Genomic DNA, 17,325 nt, shown 5'->3' on the forward strand with positions numbered 1-17,325 from the left:
GGTCTCTAAATTCTCTAAATCTGACTTTTCTCTCTCACTCGATAACGGATGAGCGGCCTGCAGCTCTGCCTGAAACGCCAAGTCCTCAGGGCCCCCCAGATGGCCCACATGTTTTGCTCCATCCCTGAGTGTTGGGAGCTGGAATGGGGCAAAAACTTGTGGACCTTTTTGGAGGCCCCGAGGACTAGTGCTCTATGCCACTGGTGAAGCACCTTTCAAGGAGGACCTGCTCTCCTCGTCCCAGGTTTTGAGGTTCTTTCATGTTACAGTCAAGCTTGAAAGCCGACATGAGCTAGTTACGCAACTGCCTTACCATTCATCATGTTGTCAGAGCTCTGTTTTTCCCCCATCTTTCTTTGGCTCTTGGCTGAAATTTGTGGTAATATCTGTGGGAAGATGAACTGGGAGCTGGAAGCGCTGTGGAATTGCTTTGTTTCTAAAGGAGAACGTAACGAATGCTCGCCGGCGAGTACCTCCTGCAGTCCAGCGGCTGTTCTCCGCTTAGGAGAGCTGACTGCAGAAAGAGCTGAAGGAGTCCAGCTGGAGTTTGCCACACGTTTCCACACACTGGCCAGTCAGATGACTTCAATTAGCGTCAAATGATTTTTGCATTGCAGACAAGAAATCTCAGAGTCTCCGAGCTATGCGGTCAGTTCGCTCTTTCACAGCTGAAGTACAACTGCTAAAATAAGGCCTATCGAATAGTACTTGGTTCCAGCCAGGGACTGGACGACACTTTACCCCTCTAAAGCCCATGCATTTAAACGAGACGAAACCAAAGGTTCACTAGACTGCCACACAAATCTTTACATGTAAATTATTTACTAAAATCAATACCGGCTTTCTGAGAATCGATACAATATCGCAATATCGTAATATCGCAATACTTCGATATATCAATCTTTTCTTCTGTCCCTATCTCTCACAATAGCTACATTGATCTATGAAGCAGTTTTACTGGACAGAAAAATAACTGCATCTCTCTGAGGTTGCTGCAGAGCGCCTGGGCGTGGGCGAGAGTGAGAGTTGGTGTGTGGCTTGCAGAGTGTACGGTTTGCATTGATAAGGATGTTCAGGGAGGTGCAGTATGTGCCCCATGCCCCCTCCTCCTTCCTCTCCACATTGTCCTTGCTGTTTTGAGGAGTTGGTACAAAGTGACCGAGGCAGGCAGGCAGTTTTTTTTCCTCTCTTTTTTTTTTTTTTTTTTTTTTTTTTTTTAACCCCTGAGCGACCCTCGCTGCCACCTAGGAGAAAACTGGCCTGTCTTGTTCACCCAGATTTTCTCCTCTGCCTGTTGTGCTCGCGTACACTCATTCATTATTAACACACTCTTAGCTTTCAGCTCCTACATCAACTCTTCTGATTATTATAACACAGCTCGCCACCTCTGTCTCTTCTGCTGTCCAACCCAGGTCCAGCTCCCCTTCTTGCTCTTACACTTTTATTTTGTTTGTTTCTTTTCTTTTCCCCCCTCTGTCCTTCACTTTGTGTGTGTGTGTGTGTGTGTGTGTGTGTGTGTGTGTCTGTCGTTACCTCTCACCGTAGGAGGCTGATATTATGGGCCGATATGGGAAAGAGCAGGCAGAAACTGTTCTATCTCGCAGAGCCAACCACTCTCAAAGCCTTTGGTTCCTGCACTTGCCTGTGCCTGTCATCCTGCACAGAGTCAGCACAGCAGCATTCTTTTACTCACGCACAAGTGCGTGCGCGCACACACACACACACACACACACACACACACACACACACACACACACACAGAGTTAACCGGACAGAAAAGCACTAATAACTAAGGAGGATGATGATGACCGTATCATATCTTGGGAGAGATGCTTAAATGTGACCAGTATTTCAAACTGATATTTAGAAGCAGAAAAGCAGACTTTTTATAAAAAAAAAATAGAAATAAAGAAATAAAGTAATACAGAAATAAAGTAAACATTTCTGTTCTCATACAAGTATATTTAATCCCAATATCTGTAAATGGACTCGTATTTGCAGACGTGTACATAGAAAAAGATCAGAAATATTAAGATCAGACCATAGTCCGCATAACAGTGCATCCCTACTGCTAATGGATGGCTGGATTCCTACAAGAAATTGCTGTGCTAGCACTAGTTTGGACATTATCCATTTTTCATACCGTTATACTAGGACTGGATGATATAGTACTATATTGCAATATTTAAAGACATTTTCAAAATATTTAGCCCGATACATGCAATCACAGACTACAGGCTGCACAGACTACAGGCTGCACAGACTACATCAGTAGTGGCAGACTCTTTAAAAACTGCTATTCAGATGCTCTGAGTACTGAGTACAGAACTTTACTGAGAAAACCAAGACTGATGAAGTCTAATGACGCTGTATGTAATGAATCCTGCAAAATCCTAACAAAATATGCTATAAATAACCTCAATATGCTCAGAAAAGTTTTGTGTATCATGATAACAAAATGAATCACAATGTGCTAGAATATCGTCATATTTCCCAGCTCTACGTCATACTGTTTTTAAAAAGATGCAGATGCTTCAACGTCCTCGTCTTCAAATCAATCATTCACTAAATGTTAAACGGTCGATCTGGCAACAACTGCAAATGTTAAACTGCTCTGAATTGGTAAAGCACCTTTTACATCGAGTGGAGGTACTTTAAGACCTTTAAAAGTTTTGTCACACTCAAATGTGTGACTGCTTTCGTTGCCCTCGCACTTCAGTGAGCCTTCGGCCCCCAAGATTTTCCAAGTCTAGCTGTGTGAGATCCTCCCGACTCGTCTGCCCATGACTATGTGCATCCTTGTCTGAGTCACCTGAGTCAGGTCTTCACACCGGACCATTTCTCCAGCATTCAAAATCCGACTGTACCCTATAATATATCCCAGACCTTGACACGTGCCATTGGACCTGGAAACGTCTCTCGTTACACCCCTGAGTAACGACCTGACATGGTTTGAGGCAAGTGTGTGATCTAGACGTTGCAGTTTTCATAGTGTTAAGTGATTTAATAGAAGCCGTCATTAGTTGTTTAGCAGCATAAGCCTCAGGTTATGTTATAAAACCTTCTGTTTTTGCAGTAAACCTAAGGCCCCAAACTTGTCATGGCTGATCCAGTTATGTTTATACCAAAAAGGTGGAGAACTATCACTATAAAAACAAGCCCATGTCTCTGCAGAAAAGCCGGACCACTGGCTTGCATCATCTCAGCACCCTAACTCCGCATCTCCCGTGACTTCCTATATTCATGAGCACTACAGAGTTCCTCAAACCTCTTGCAGTTATAGCAGCCTTGCTGTATAGTCGTTATAGCGGCTCATAAAAATAAACCCAGTCCTCTTATCGGGTCTTCCTGAGTGCGACCTGCTGCTCTGCGCAGTGTCAGAGCAGAGGCTTGAAGACCACAGGCCGGCTCTGGCTGTGTGTGTCTTTTGTACATTTCAGGGTAAATGGATCCGGTGTGTGTGTGTGTGTGTGTGTATGCGTGCGACTTTGTGTGGTGGAGAGGTACTAGAGTGGAGCACTTGCCCTTGACACTTCATCTGCACTTATCTCATCTGCTTTTATAGCCAAAGCATTTCAAAGTCCACTCTGAGGCTGTAAATTTAACTTAATTAAAAAAAACACTGATTAAAGTGTAACCTCTCGACATACTGACACACAAGACCCAATCAAACTCTACCTCATGTTTAATGTTGCCTATCCAAAAACATTGTTTGGCACGTTTATGAAAAAAGTATGATGTAATATAATAATAAAAAAAAAAAATAAAGTATGTGTTTAAAGATTTCCAGACACTTATTGTAGCAAAACAAGTGATTTGTCCAACAAAAGCCTGTTTATGTTGAGAAAGAAATTACACTTCCGCTGTTCCAGATCTGACTAGAGTGCCCCCTAGAGGTTGGAGACCAGGTGCTATTCAGGGTCTTATATACTCTGTATTACAAAAATATGAACTGAACGCAGCACAGCAAATTCTGAATAAATCATCTTTAGACTCAGTGATTACTTTATTTCTATTTTAATAACTACTATTCTATTTAGTCTGTGTGCCAAAACATCTCAATGTGTATTGTAAAAGTGTCTTCAAGTATTGCGATGCCATATTTTTGCTGTATCGTCCGCCAGCTCCCCAGACACTGCATGTTTTTGAGTGTGTGAAATGATGACCACTTCATTAACCACCAATCAATTGCTAAGCAACTCGAATATTAGCAGAATTGATGGCTGAATCGGTGGCAGGCTGAGTTTCTGACCTGGTTAGAGATTTTCGTGTTGATGCTGCGACAGACTCCTCCATCCTATCTGACACTCACCCCCTCACACGCAGACAGGGTGTGTTTCAAGCATCTCTCTCTCTCTCTTACACGCGCGCACACACACACACACACACACACACACACACACACACTGGCATGGCTAAAGACCTTTGCAACCTAAATGTCTCCTCCACCCAGCCATTATAACTACCTCTGTGTGTCTCAATTAGACAGTCTTACCAGACACTAAGCTGATAATCACTGTCCTCTCTCTCTCTCTCTTGCTCACCCCCCGCCTCCCTCATTTTTCCTGCCTCATCCATCCTTTGCTCCTTTGGACTTCCCTTCTTTCCTGGCATCCCAAATTTCTCCATCACCAACTTCTATCTATTCTTCACTGTTGGATGTCATGACAGGCTCTGTTATTTTGCAAGGCACTTTTTTCCTTTTCTTTTCTTCATCATTCCTCAACATGCATGCATTAAACATGCTCACACACACACACACACAGACACACACAGACACACACACACACACACACATACTCTCCATCACACTGTCTCCCTGTCTCCCCCGTCTTTTCAAAAGCTCCTTCACAAAGACGATAAGCTGTAAATCTCTCCTCCCCCTTGTCTGCACCCATCTGTATCTCTCTTTCTCTCTCTCTCACACACACACACACACACACACACACACACACACACACACACACACATTCGCACATCCAGGCAGGGATTGGGCCTAAGTGGACCAAGCAGTGGTCCTACAACACCTGAAGATCACCGACTGCGCTTTTTGTAGTAAAGTAGAGATCCCTGATTAGCCAACGAGACGACAGAAGACTCCTGAAGACTATTGTCACAAATCAACTTTCGCCACAAAAGTGTCCAATCAGGCGTCCAAAGTAAGTTTGCTGAGCTATGAAACTTACTACCCCACCAATTAGCATCACATGCCCGTCTGTGGTCTTCCTGCAGTGCGAGCTGTAGGTGCTGACACTCGAGGTGCAGCCGTTCCGGCCCCAGCTCCAGATTAACGCGGGCTGAGCTGTGCCCTCCCAGCCTCAGCACATGCGCTTGGTCTCGCACAATTGCCCGAAACTATGTCGGGCTGCTAAGTAATTCCAAATAGACGTGCTTGTGTGCTTTCTGAGCCTGTAAGACACACTCTTACTATCTGTGAATGTGATAAAAGTGCAAAAAAAGGCCTGGACTCCTTTTTAAAGCCCATGGTTAAAGCCCATGGTATAGACAACAGTATGTCACCCAGGACCAGAGACCACATAAGCAAGTCTATTTGTGATTGCTTAACAGCTCTACCTGGTTTCAGGTAAGCGTGATGATGATGATGGTTGGGTGTGCAGTTTACACAATAATAATTAGTGGAGTTTAAGCTTCCATTACAGTTCTGCTTAAGAGCAAAACAAGCATGTCTAGCCTGATTTGACTCGAGTACGTTTAGCTTCAGAGGTGCTGTCGAATTCCTTTATTATTATTACAGTAGGTACGTTGTTGTTGTTTTGATGTATAAATAGCAAGTATGTGACTTAGCTTTAATGTCCGAGCCCATTTATAAACCCTCTGTTCCTTTTGTGATTTTATTACTGTAACAAAAACCGTACTTATTGACTTAATACGCAAGCTGGTCTGCTATAGTTAGCTTTTAGCCTAGCATGGCTTCGCCATGTGCTGCTTTTAAGCTCCCCTACTGTCTTGTTCACATAGAGGCACGTTTTTGGATATCATGGCTGGCTGGCTGTGGTACGCTATGCTTTTATGAGTGTGTGGAAATTGTCGCTGCCTGAAGAGCACTGATTATCGGAATATTATCGGCACATTTTGAGTAAAAATGACGGTACTCAGTATGGGAGAGTATTTGCATAGGAGTTTTTAACATTTTTACGCTGTTGGTGCATTTGTCTACATGATGAAATATTGTGATAAATATTGTATATTGAGAATTTTTTTTTTTATTTATTTATTCATTTATTTATTTATTAATTTTTTTTTACAATATAAAATTTACCAACCATTTATATATATTTTTTCCATATCGCCCAGCTCTAGCTGGCTGTGTGCTATGTGCTGCTCTCCAGTGTTACCAGTGCACATCCAAGGATTGTCAGAAAACCGACCAGATATCAGAACCAACATATTCAGTTGTGCCCCTAGATTTGGGGCTAAAAGGACTTTTGCTAGGGAGGTGGGTGTACGTAATTTATGGGGTTGAGGCCTGTTTTCTAGCTGCTTTGGTTATATGTATTTTTCAGTGTGGAGACGGCGGTGTTGGAGGTTCACGGTTTGTCACTTTCATGTACTGAGCTCTCTATTTTTTTTATTTATTTATTTATTTATTTTTTTACTATGCCACCTTTAAGATGAGGATACATTGTATATTTACAGTGTATATTAGTGTTCCATATGTCAGTACCGTAGAGAATACTCCCCATATCTCATCAGTTGTTAAGATGGAGCCGGAGCTTCAGTAGATGAGTGGATTTTCGTCTGTGCTTCTCTATCGCATGCCGTCTCGTTTTTATCTAATCATGTTTTACAGCCGTGTTTTTCTGAATCTCTGTTTTTGTGACTTTATTGCTTTGTTGAGAACAAAAATGCGCATCTGCTCTTCCTTACAAGCATCTTGGAAAATAATGTGTCATCAGGATATCCTTTGTGGCTGTTGTGTACGTGTGTGTGTACGTGTGCGTGTGTGTGTATGTGTTAGTAAAACCTGTCTGTGGTCTTCCTGCAGTGTGAGCCGTGGGTGCTGACACTCAAGGTGCGGCCGTCCCTGCCCCAGCTCCAGATTAACACAGCCTCGTTGGAGGACGGGTAAATATACCTCCTTCCCGGGCTGTGCCTTCTCCACCTCAGCGCATCCTTACTTTCCACACACACACACACACACAGCATGGAGGGCCTGTGCCAGTTGCCCGTATATTACATATATTTTTTTACTTGCTTTTTTTGGGGCAAGCATGCAAAGTTTCCCCTGAAACTTTCCCCTGGAGTTTGACCTTCCTCCCCCCTCCCCATTCTTTGTTGTCCTGCCAGCTCTCGTCCCTCTTCATTTTCAGTCATGGTTTTAGTTATCAGTGACCACTCTTATGTCCTCCATTTCATGCCCCTGTGCCTCGGCTTGCTGCCCTCTTTTGCTGTTTTCTGTTGTTCGGCGCACGGAGCATGCAGTCTTCCCCATTCCTGCTTCCCCAGTCCTCAGCCTAAGCCACAGACCATGCATTTCCTTTGGCTTGTGAAATTAGATGGAAACCGAGAACAGTGAAATGTTGTCTTTATGATTTGCTTACTTTGTTATTAACGCGGTCAACCCGGCTGCAGACTGTCTTAGTGATGCTGAAGCTCTGACACGTGAGGATTGTTTAACCAATTTAAGGCAGTTTTGAGCAAAATAATCCCTAAAATCTGTTTAAAATGAAGTGAAAAGCAAGACAAATCGCATTTCTCTGTCTGATCAGGGTCGTGTAGATGTTGCAGGCTGCGCAGTGTAGCCAAGGTTATGTAAAAAAAAAAAAAAAAAAAAAATCTGTGGTCTGGTTGAGGTCAGACTTTGAATCTGATACAGCTGGTCAGTCAAGCAAACGTTCACTCGCCGGTAGTTGGTCAGCTAAACCGAGGATACTGTAGTTTCTTTGGAATAGGACTGTGGAACGGAGACGCTGATGGAAAAAGTGGCCTAAAAATCACCTGGAAGAATTTTACATTTACATCCATTGAAAGTTAAGAAGGTGTTTGACTTCTTCTCCTGTGAAGCTCTACTTTGAGGATAAGAGGTTTTTACACTACAGAGATGATATGGCTTTTGACACTTTTTGACTCATTGCTTTTACAGCAAATCCTGTGATTTCAGTGGACTAAAGCAACTTCTCCTGAGTCACCACTTGTTACTCAAGCAGTACTTCAACTTAACTTTCAGGACCCGCCCCCCTCCCCTCCCTCATTCCCTCCCTCCCCCCATGCTCAGACATGTACTCCATCCCTGCAAAGTCACCGAACAGGGCCGAACCATCCCTGCACACGCCCAAGGTCAGCTTCCATATCCGTGATGATGGTAGTTGTACGTCAGACCTGGGACGTTGCAGTCAGACGGACGCTCGCCCTTTTCTCAGTTCTGTCTTTCTTAGTTTTCCCTCTGTACTTTTGTTTTGTCTGTGCAGACGAGGTTTAGCTACTTTAACCGCATGTGGTGCGGTCACAGCTCAGATACTGCAGTCTGTCAGATCCGTTGGCGTTAACTGGGCCTAAAAGAAGCTGATGTAGTGGTGCCGTTGTGTAGACGAGGTAGCCTAGTTTCGAGGCCTTCCTGTAGACCATGATTCTGCTCTGGCCCCCGAGGCATCTGAGCTGAGGCATGCCGTCAGCCAGTGAGAACCTGTTTGAGCGGCTGAGAGGCAGAGATGCAGAAAGATAGCACCGAGATCCTAAACACGGCCTCAACAGACTAACACTGCCTCATCAAAACACACCCCGGCGAACAGCTTGCTCTCATGTAAAAGCCCTCGCTCCAGCGAAAGCCTGGCTTTTCTTTTTTTATTAAGTGAAACCTTTAATACAGCGGAAAAAACATACTGTCATCAAATTTGGCAGTTTTGGTTGGATCAGCTAACTAGAGACGACGAGGGGAGGTGGGAAAAGAGAAGTTTAATGACCTTTGATGTGGGAGAAACTATCTAGAAACTTTGATTTCCTCATAGAAGACTTGGGAGAAAGATGGCGGCCTAACTGCTAGAAGAGAACTAGAGGAGAAATGGCGCTGGCTTGGATTAGCATGGTTTTCCGTAATGACAGGCGCTCAAGTTCTGGCTGTAGGCCTGCAGTATGTCAGAGCAGAGGAGCAGAGAGGTGGATTCGTGCACGTTTGCTGGAGATGGCTGCTGAGTTTTTCTGCTCTGTGGTTGGAGCAGACAGACACACCCTCCATGTCTCTCTCGGCAGCAACGGAACGGGGCAGCACTGACTGGAGCAGAGAGCGCTCTGATGCTATCGCTGCAGCTTCAGCCGAATTTAACAGTAGCGTGTGTGTGTGTGTGTGTGTGTGTGTGTGTGTGTGTGTGTGTGTGTGTGTGTGTGCATGCACTTAAATACCCACTTATGCTTAGACAAACTTGTTTCTGTTCTGCTCTGTGGACGGTATGGGACAGAACTAGACAGGAAGTGTTTAATAAGAGCTTTTTCTCACAGTCAAAGTTGGGACTGTTTTAGAGACATGTGCCTGACTGTTAATCTATATACACTATATATACCTAATGTTTGTGGACACCCCATCTAATGAAAGCATTCTGCTACTTTAAGTTGAACCTATTCCTGACACAACTGTGCAAATGCACACAAACAGCTTGTCTAGTCCCTGTAGAGAAGTACTGCCAATAGAATAGGACTCTCTGGAGCAGATAAACATGCACTTATTGGCACCATGCCTGATGCAAGGCGTGGGCTCGCCCTCCAGCACTGAGCTGTGGAGCAGTGGAACTGTGTTGCTACATCTAACTAATACTTTTGGGATGAGTCTGGGAGTTTGGGATGAGGTGGGGTCAGCAGTGCTCCAAAATGTAGTAGAAAGCCTTCGCTGGACAGTAGAGAGAGGAGTTCCACTCCAACAAAAGCAGCTGAAAGTCCAAGACAGTCCAAGTCTCCACTATGGCCAATGGTTTGTATAGAACAAAGACATGTCAAAGAACATTTTGGATGTTTAAATGGGTAAAAGGTGGCATCTGTCAGGGGGTGGGATCTCCCATATTGGGCAGCAAGTGAACAGTCAGCTCTTGCAGTTGTGTTGCAATGTGATGAAAGCTGGCATATGGTCAAGCATCAGGATTTGAGACACTTTGACGAGCAAAACACTGATAGTTACATCTCCAAAACCTCAGGTGGTTCTTGTGGGATGTTCCTGTTATGCAGTGGTTATTATCCAACTATGGACAACTGGTTACAACTGGCGACCCCCCCCCCCCCCCCCCCCTAAGGCTCATGGAGACCCCACCTCTCAATTTACGGGACTTAAAGGATCTGCAGCTAAAGTCTTAGTGACCGAGACTGCAAGACGCCCTCAGAGGTCTTGTAGAGTCCATTATGCATTGACTTGTCAAAGCAGTTGTGATCGCACAAGGAGCTACAGGTGGTTTTAATGGTATGGCTGATCTTGAGTAAAGCCTGTGCTTTAGTAATGATACGAAATACTCAAATAGTTGACTTGTAAGAATATAGGGGGTCTAAGAGTTCCAGCCTGAGATGCTCCAGGTCTCGCGCATGTGGCCATCTAGGAATAGCATGAGCATTTCCAAAAGGAGTGCAAGCGTGTCGGTTTACACTCTTCAGTGTTTGCTTTTTGTTATTTTTCGCTGCTGCAACTATGCATTTTTTTAAACCTGGTGTCATTAAGCCCACTGAGTAAACACTGCGCACCAGCAGTAGGCCTGACCTGACCACTGTTGCTATAATTAAGAGTAATTCGCCCTCTCTGTAGACTGATGCTCCAGCGTAGGCCCGCTTAGTCGGCCCGCTAGGCCAGCCAAGGAATACGTGCTGCAAAATACTGACCCCTTTTGTTCATATTTCACCAACATGAGTGCCTAGATTTGTTTACAGTGCCTCATTGTGCAAGACCCAGAGCCCAAATCTAGCTCAGTAAGCCATCACAGAGGCTTATTCCCCTCTGAGCTGCCTGAAAGAGGAAAAGATTGTATAATACACAACAAGCTGCCTTGGGAGAATTACACAATGAGGCGATAAGGAAGAGCTAGTGTGAATGAACTGTCAATGAAAGACTGTCGGAGAGAGGTTCTCTCCTCCCCTAGTTTGGCCGCAATTCAACCCCACTGCCCTCTGCCTCTGTAAACATGGCGCTGCATTGATACCTTGATCTTTGCCCTGAGAGAAAGAGCGAGAGAGAGAGAGAATGGAGGAGATGGGGGAGAATGCATGGATAGATGAAGTAATGAAAGGATAGAAAGGAGTGACTGTGGTGGTGATAAAAAGGAAATGCTCACGATACTCAGTCAGTGATGAGCGTGAGGTAGGAGTGATCTGGCTGGCTGGGGTGAATGAGTGAGAATGAGTCATCCATGTGTTTCTCTGTTGGAGATGTAAAAGTATTTGTCGTCATATTGTGACTGGCATATTCGCTTGTGGCTAGTGTGTGAGCTTGGGAATAACATTGCACATAAGCTATATGGACAAAAGTAATGGGACATCTGCTCATTTCTTGTTTCTTCCAAAATCACAGGCTTTAAAAACAGCTTCTACTGCTTTCGTTTGAGTAACCGTCTCTACTGTCCAGGGAAGAAGGCTTGCTACTGGATTTTGGAGGAGCACTGCTGTTAAGGTTTGAATGCCTTCAGCGACAGGAACGTTAGTGAGGTCAAGATGTTGGATGATCACCACCCCCAAATCATCCCGAAAGTATTGGACGAAGCACCAACCATCATTTCAGTGGACACAGTTTAGCTCACACCTGGCATTAGGCATGGTGCCAGTAAGTCCATGGCTTTCTGCTCGAGCGAATCCTATTCTATTGGCAATGTTTCTCAACCAGGCCTAGACAAGCTGTGTGTGCGCATTAGCACATATGTGTGCAACGTAGTAGCTGAAACCACCAGAACAGCTCTACTGTGCGCGAGCGTGAGAGCGAGCGAGCTCCACAGTGAGGGAGGGAGGATCTGTGGCATGTTGGGGCAGGATGCAGGCCTGAGTGAGCAGAGGACGAGCCTCAGTAGCTCAGAGTGAGTCAGGAGAGGAGGAGAGAGAGAGGGAGAGAGACTGGGGAGGAAAGAAAGTAGTCGAGGGTTGTTGAGGACCTTAAAAATACACACACCTCTCTCTCTCTCACACACACACACACACACACACACACTTGGTTATGATAGTGTTGTGGTTAAAGTGAACTGTTAAAGTGTGTTAGAGGTTTTGTGCTGGGCTGCTCACACTGTATTCCTGAGGGAAGGGGCGAGCGAGCAAGCGATTGAGGCAGGGCTGCTTCCTTCCTCCATCTCTCTCCACACACACACACACACACACACACACACACACACTCCTCCTCCTCCACTCTGTGTTCACTAATGACCACAGTTTACTGAGACACAACCCTGCTTGTGGGTGTGTTTAAGTGGAGTTCTCTATCTCTCTCCTGCTCCCTCTTTTTTCCGTATGGCTTTTTGAGGAGTGTGGTGTCAAGACAGACACACAGGAGGCTGTAATAAATAGCCAACATATGGTCACCGGATCTGAGGCTTTTCAGGCCCCTCACCCCCAGACATCCCTGTTCTCCGAATGTCTCTCTCTCTCTCTCTCCTTTTCTCCTCCTCTTGTTATCCCTCAGTTTCTCGCACCAGTACCATGTGACATACAGCAGCCTCTAACCCCCCCACACAACACACACCCTAACACACACCCTAACAGTACCTTCCCGACTCCTGTTAGCTTTGAAGCGCATGTGTCACTTTCGGCAGTTTGGCTCTGAGCCATTGTCTGTCAGCCCTGTTTGAGAAGCTCTCTGCAGCTCCGGCCTGGGAATGTTCAGACGAGCAGAGCGGTTTAAAAAACGACCCCCTGACTCTTCAGTTTTTTACTCGAGAACGGTCACCCCAGGACTGGTGAATTTGTAGAACCTAAATATTTGTATCAGGGTGTCCCATGATCACATTCACATTTGTTGCAACAGTCGCTTCCAGAGAGAAGCTGGCCTTTATTTCAGTTCAGAGTGAAGCGAAGTTTCAACAATAGTTGGATGTTTTTCTTTGGCAAAATTGGCTAATTCTTTTTTGTAAAAAAAAAAAGAAAAAATGATCGGCTGTAGACATCAGTTCAGAATTCCCATATCAGTGCATCCCTAATTAATCATTATAATGCTTTCTAATTGATTCTAGCATTTTATACCTGTTATATCTCTACTTCCAGCCCAGTGCATCACAGTGTATCCAAGCATTCGTACACCTGGAACAAGGAACCAAATCTTGCAGGGCTGTGGAGAGGCTGATGCTGAGCTGAGACTTTGGCCTCTGGGGAAAAAATGCCGGCTAGTCTAATAAATAACCAGGTGTTGCAGTGTGACATGGGAGGCCACAGTAGGAGAACAGACAGGCATTTGAGACCATTGTGATAGTCATAGCGTGTTGTTGGTCGTTGGTAAAAATCAGAGAAGCATTAACATGAACTAGTCATAGAGATGTCTTGATTTGATTGGTGCTGTGTTTTTTTAAGGTGTGGATCAGTATTATAGTCATACTAGACCAGGTCAAACCCTGATCCTTTCTTTAAGCTGTTTTATACTATTGTGCTCCATTTACGCCACTGGCTCGGAGGTGGCAGACATGCATTATTCACAATGTGGGGCTGTGAGGCTCGTTTCCTGAGCTCTTCAAAGGTCTGCAGAGTGGAACTTTTACAGTCGAAAATGAGACCATGTAGAGCTACAGCTTGTGACTACTTAAAAAGTTCATATTGGGCAGATATTCTACTGAATATGAGGTGATTTTCTGGTACATTTAAAAGTAATTGGTAGTCAGTCCATATCTCAAAATAAAAATTAATTATATTATGATAAACGAAAGGGTAGAGCTTTAATCAGACTTTGTTTTTCAATGCTTTTGGCCCTAAACCTGACCAGTGTGTTTTTCTTTACATCATTGCTGCACTTCCAAAGTACATCTTTTTAGATGTGGTGTGTGTGTGTGTGTTAGTCTTATCAGATGGCCTTTAACCCATCTACAGTCTGTAAAGTGTGTGTCTGTGGAGTCTTAGGACTGCGGGAAACCTCTGAATGGGCCCTCTGTCTCACACATTACACACTCCAGGGGTCTCACACCTCAATCACCCCCAACTCCAACACACACATACGCTTCTTCTTTCTCCCCTACTCTGCCCTGTGGTGTGGCAGTCGAAAGCCCATAGCTGGACCGACCAGCCCGGCTTTTACCTGCACTCTCAAAAATAAAGGTGTTTCAGATGGTTCTGAGATGGAGTGAGGCCATAAACCTTTTTTTTTTCCATCAAGAACCTCCTGAGATCTTAGGGAGGTTCTTCACGCTGTCTCATCTCTATAACAAACACGGTTCTATATTGAACCAGTTGTTCAGTCCATCACAGAACCATTTGAAGCTAAAGCCGAACCCCCCCCCCCTTCTGATGCTTGAGGTGAGCATCGGAGCTTTGCGCTGATGTGATGGGGTTGGATATGTATGGGTTTGGTAATTGGCAATCCAAATTGGGGGTAAAATAATAAAAATAAAAGGAAGATGAAACGAGAGGGAGATCGAGAGACAGAGAGAGAGAGCGCAAATGGTGGAAGGAGTGAGGGAGAGTGCAAATGGAGGTAAGCGAGAGAGAGAGAGGTGGGGGGGGGGGGGGGGGTATTTTCCAGAGTGTTTGGCATTGTGTGAGGACTTTTCCACCCTCATATACCTCTGGTACCACTGAACACAAACACTCCAACTCTCTCTCTCTCACACACACAAACTCACACACACACATACACACACATTTATACACCATGCCGTTCCATATACAACCTCAGTGGGATCACCTCTCTCTTCTCACACCATCTTTTTTTTTTTTTTTTTTTTTTTTTTTTTTTTTTTTTTTTTTTTCCCTCTCTCTTCTCTTGCAAGGATGTGCAAGAACCTGTGTGTGTGTGTGTGTGTGTGTGTGTGTGTGTGTGTGTGTTAAAGTGAGAGTGATGGGTGGGAACAGATGTAGTAACAGCAGCCCCCCTAACCCTCGCACTTTCTCCCAGTCAGGGAGCGAGAATCTTATAACAAGTGCCCCTCCGCCTCTCCCTCACTCTCGCACAACCGCACAGCTCTAAACTTGCCCCGCTGTTGTGCAATCCAATCTATCTCTCCCTGTCTCTCTCAGCTCGTTTGCGCCACACACTCCGATCTTTCTTCTCCTCGCTGCCTTTTTTTTTCTTCATTCACCTCTCTCTCTCGCTCTCTCGCTCGCTCTTTCTCTCTTCCTTCTTGCATAAGACTGTTCCTCTTCTGTTTTTTTTTTTTTTCTTCTTTCGTCTTTCCTCATGGTGTTTTTGCACCCCCCCCAATCATCTGTTGCTGTTCATAAAAGTGGCTGGCCCAGCATCTGCTTGCTAAATCAGGGCAGAGGCCGGGGCCAATCAGAGCTTAAGGATGCTCAAAGCATGGGGAAATGATCTGGGGTTGTGCTGCGAGGGGATTGGTGATGTGCATTCATTTGAAGAGGTGTCCGCAAACATTTGGACCTACAGTGTAGGTTTAAAGCCTCCCAGCACTGGAAGTGTTAGTATTCTCTGGAGTGGTAAAGCTCCTTCATACCTTTTTGACCTGACCTTACTAATGGTCTCGTAGCTGAATGCAATCAAATCCTCATCCTCAGCATTTAGTGTGAAGTCTTCTTGTGAAGACAAATCCCTACTAATATGAGCAGATGTCTTCAAACATCTGGACATCTGAGGAGCAGATGTCTGCAAACCACTGGTAGTGTATCTCAGTTTTTTGAGGTGGGCTAGAGCTCTCTAGTCTAGAGCAAAAGACCTCCAAGATGTCCTGACTTCTCGCACCTCCTCCAGGTCCACAGTCTCTCCTCGTTCTACATCCATATATATCGAAGGTGTGGTCTGAACTCACAAACTGAGACTTTGAATAATGGATAAGGTCGTACTGAAGTTACTTAGTGAAGTGCGGATAATCTGGGTAGTGTTTGGGGGATGGTTGAAATCTGAGTGTCAGAAGAACTTTTGGCCCCTGATACAATTCTCTCCCCCCCCCCTCTCTCTCTCACCCACCCATTCTCTTTTCCTCTCCTTTCCTGAACAAACATGTCGGTGTTCCTCCTCCCCCTCAGGGCCCCTCTGCATTACCCACCCTACCTTTTCTGCTCATTTGATGCTTTAGCAGGTTACATTTCATCATGCTTGTCTTGCTCATCTTCTCTACTGGGGGAAGCTAAGCTAGTTGCTAAGCCAGCAGTGAGGTAACTTCGACGCTGTGGAAGGCTAGCGGGCTTTAGCGCTGGCCGCTCTGTGTTTTGAAACTGGTCTACATCCAGTTGGCTCAAGCACATAAGTGACGTTGAGGCCTCTGATGAGCACGCCCATCATACCACAGTGATCCAGCCAGCACCCATGGCTTCCTCAGGGCTTTTTCATCACCTGCACTGGAATTCAGGAGACCAGCACACATGAGCTCTCTCTCTCTCTTGCTGCGCCACTCTCCTCTCTCTTGTAAGGAGGAAGTGGCCTGGACCGGAGAAGAGCTTCCTGTGGGGCTATAAACGGGAAATGGCAATTAGCCGAGGGAGAAGCCAGCTACTTCATCTTTTTCTCTTTAGCGCTCTTTCCTCGCCACTTTCTCTCTTCTCCCTTTCTTTCTGTCTCTTTACATCTTTACAGATTTTCCTGCATCCTTTTTCATCCTGGTTTCCAGTGCAGGGATTCCCCTCACTGTTATTTTTCCAGTCCGTGCTTTTTACTTTTAAGCACAGTCTTTGTCTGGTCACACCAACACTGCACTTTGTCCATGCTGCCAAAAACTGCACATGTCTGCATATAAGATAATACCCATGTTTTATATCAAAATGTTCAGAACCATATCCGCTCTAAACCTAGGGACCTAGAGCACTGTGTAAAGAGATACCCAGACCCTAAACCTGAAAATTTAAGTCAGATTTTACAAATTCTTCATATCTCTTGTGAAAACGTACATTTACTTATGTGGATGAATTGTTGTGGTGCTTGAAATGGGTTTACCAGAGTCTTAGGTTCATAAATGTAGTGGAATGTATGAGTCTATTGGTCAATTTTACCCAAAACGCAAGAGGCAAGGTACGATTTGGCAATAAGGTGCAATGAAAAGGGACGGCTTTACAGATTCGGGAAATATTGTAATTATTGTTCATAGAAACCATATTTCTAGGCTGTATTATCACAAATATATTAACAAAAACGTTGAGAAACATCAAATATTCAAGGACACAAAATAGTATTTAGCATTAAAATATACATTGTCTTTCCAAAATGGTAACCCTTCCAGACAAGGACAAAATATACTCTCAAAGGGGTTTAAAATGTCCCACATTTCTTATTTT

General features: G+C 44.8%; 1 protein-coding gene across 2 annotated transcripts in view; it reads left to right on the forward strand.

Annotated features, from left to right (window-relative positions):
- rreb1a (ras responsive element binding protein 1a) overlaps nt 1-17,325 on the forward strand; it is a 57,436-nt gene that overhangs the window by 18,012 nt on the left and 22,099 nt on the right. The window contains exon 2 of one of the 2 annotated variants that reach the window (XM_072679353.1): nt 7,007-7,086. The exons of the other annotated variant lie outside the window; for it this stretch is intronic. The gene's annotated coding sequence lies outside the window, so the exon portion shown is untranslated. The remainder of the gene's footprint in view (nt 1-7,006; nt 7,087-17,325) is intronic. 2 annotated transcript variants of the gene reach the window in all.

Source organism: Salminus brasiliensis, chromosome 5, assembly GCF_030463535.1.
Source record: "Salminus brasiliensis chromosome 5, fSalBra1.hap2, whole genome shotgun sequence".
NCBI classification, from domain to species: Eukaryota; Metazoa; Chordata; class Actinopteri; order Characiformes; family Bryconidae; genus Salminus; species Salminus brasiliensis.